This window comes from Dipodomys merriami, unplaced genomic scaffold (genome assembly GCF_024711535.1).
Source record: "Dipodomys merriami isolate MVZ:Mamm:240054 unplaced genomic scaffold, mDipMer1.0.p SCAF_870, whole genome shotgun sequence".
Taxonomy (NCBI): domain Eukaryota; kingdom Metazoa; phylum Chordata; class Mammalia; order Rodentia; family Heteromyidae; genus Dipodomys; species Dipodomys merriami.
Window position 1 is genome coordinate 65,275 of NW_027206480.1, and position 2,838 is coordinate 68,112.

Genomic DNA, 2,838 nt, shown 5'->3' on the forward strand with positions numbered 1-2,838 from the left:
TGGGTTCTTGACTTGTTTCTTCCATTCTACCTTCATGAGCTATCAAGTGTGGCTCAGGACTGCAGTATCCAGTTCAGACCAAGAGAATTCGCAGAAGAAAATATTTACAGCAGATGTACATGATTTATAATCTTAGACAATCTAATTAAATCTCTTAAATACTTTCCTCTACCTCAAACTGCCCATTTTAAACAGCTTTGTATGCTTTTCCCAAGATTGTCCTTCATAAACTATTTCAAATTCTGAGAGGTCATAATCATACTCTATAGAGATTGCTGTTTGCTTGAGCTTTTTGTGTGTTTTTGTTTTTTGTTGTGTTTTTTTCACTGAATTTCAAAAGCTTGTGCAAGTGTGTTACAATAAAATATGTCTACTTAATTGTCCAATGTTCCAGGATCAGAGTCACTCCTTCTATCATTCTCAACCAACCCCTTCTACAAGATTTATTTCCAATTTACCACGTCTTTACTCACATTGAGTATTCTAGCTGTACTTGCTACTTGTTCCATTTTCATTCATTCTATGTCTTTACTATTATTCCTTTCTTGTTTCAACTTCCTAATAGTCCTTCTGTTAAACTGTTTGCTAGTACTTTGAAAGGTTTATATACATTCAACGGAGTTTCAATCCTGATTATAATTGAACTGATGTCAGCTTATATTTCCGTAATTCATTCATCTGAAGTAACAATTTGCAAGACTGGAGACATGGAGCACCTAGACATGATTTTATTCCCCTCCAATTGGAAAATTAATCTGTAGTCAACAAGAAAGTTTAAAAATGGCTTAGAATGTATTTCTAAGTACCAGTTTTATAAATGGCTTTTTTCAATGATTTGTGATTATTTTGTTATACTTATGATAATATTTTCTACTACCTATAACTTTTGGAAAAAGAAGAAAACTAAAATTTACTACTGTAGAGGAATATGAGAGAAATAGAAGATAGATTTTATGTTTGTCAAATCTCTGATGAGTACCCATATTCAAGACTTAAAGACATATTTCTTACTATTTTAGACAGGGAAAACATAAAACACCATATGATAAGGCAACTATTAGGGAAAACATAAAACACCATATGATAAAGCAACTATTCATGATTTTTTAAAATGTACTCATTATGCGATGAAAATTACTTTATTAGCCAATAATGTTTTGGTTTGAAATATGGGAGGCTTATCTATTTAACAAATTTTTGAAGGCACCTACTGAAAAACACAAATGGTGGGGGGTACTATTTCTACACTTTAATGAATGGTTGAACCTGTTTGGAATTAGTGCTGGGTTAATAAATCAACCCTATTGTAACTTTCTCCCTACACTTCAAAAACTTGTAACGTCACTAAATACTATCTACTTGTAAAGTGTTATTTTGGCAAATATGATTTTAAAAAGTTTATTTGAAAAGGAATATACTTTCAGGAGATTAAAGGTAGGTTATCATTTGTTTGAGAATGACAACATTTTTATACTACAGAACCAAGTTTTACTGAAATACCAATGTTTTGAAGCAATTAATGTTTTTCTGAATTATATTTGACCTCTACGTCAAGTTTTCCTAGCCTTGGTAGACTAATTGTGGATCTATCGTTCCAGGAACTATTTTTTGGCCTGATGATGCTGGACTGAAATCGTTCATTAATCATTAGGAGAGGGGTATTACAAATAATCTTGTGACATTTATGGTCTTGTTCACTCATATGGGATGGTCATCTGAAAATTGAAAGTTAGAATTACTGTACTTTAACATTTTATGATCTCATCCTGCATTTTAGGTTGCCTGGCATTTCACAATTGCTTACTGCTAATTCTTGCATTTCAAGGAATTGGGGCCCTGAAATATAGGAAATGAGAAATTGAGATGGGTCTTCAATTACTTTCTGTTGGCATGTTACATGGGCCTAGGTGAGATCTCTTGCACTAGTTATCTGATGATGCAGATAACTGGGAGCTGGGATCCTAGGACCCGTGGATCCTGTAGAAGAATAATACCTTTTGGACATCATATCAGCAAAATTTGGGTATAATCAATAGGAATTCTTCAGAAATATGGAGAAAAACATTTTGGGACCAGCGAATTAAAACAATAAAGAGAGCAACAGAATAAAATCCCTTATAGATTAAAGGAAAACAATATTTTTTTAACATGTGAATTCAGAAGTCAAGAACACTTAAAAGGTATCACAAGTTTATACTGACAACATTGCATTGATACTTTTTATATTCTAATATATATTCTAATCCTGATTATTTATATTCCAATCCATTTATTGGAATGAATATCAATAAATTTGTCAAATTATCAATTAATTCCAGTAAGATTCACTGTGTGAAATATAAAATCAGCACATATAAATATGAAATATATAAGTATATATAATGTAAGAAAATGTTTTGCATTGTTCTGTTGTGGTTAGGGTAACAAAGGCAACTGTTTTAAAATATTATTCCATTTCCTCTACCTCAGTGTTTGGTATAATTAGACCTAAAACTTTACCATTCAGAGATGTACAGCCTAGTGTCAAGTGAAAACACTGTGATTAAAACATTACCAATTTAAGGCCGAATAACAAGGAGAAACATATGGACTTCTCCTGGAGCTATGGAATATATTTGGTGATAGAAAATCAGTGTTGTAAGTTCCTGCTTGGTTGGGTGGTAGACAGACCAGGACATGAGGTAATCATGCATATGAACAATTTTCTCACCTTCTTGGCTTTAGCTACTTTTGAAATGGTAGGGATAATAAATAATTATATTTTGAAAATATACCTTCTAGTCTGAACAGTTCTATCTGAACTGTTCATCTCTCTATGATCCCTTGTAACTAAGATAA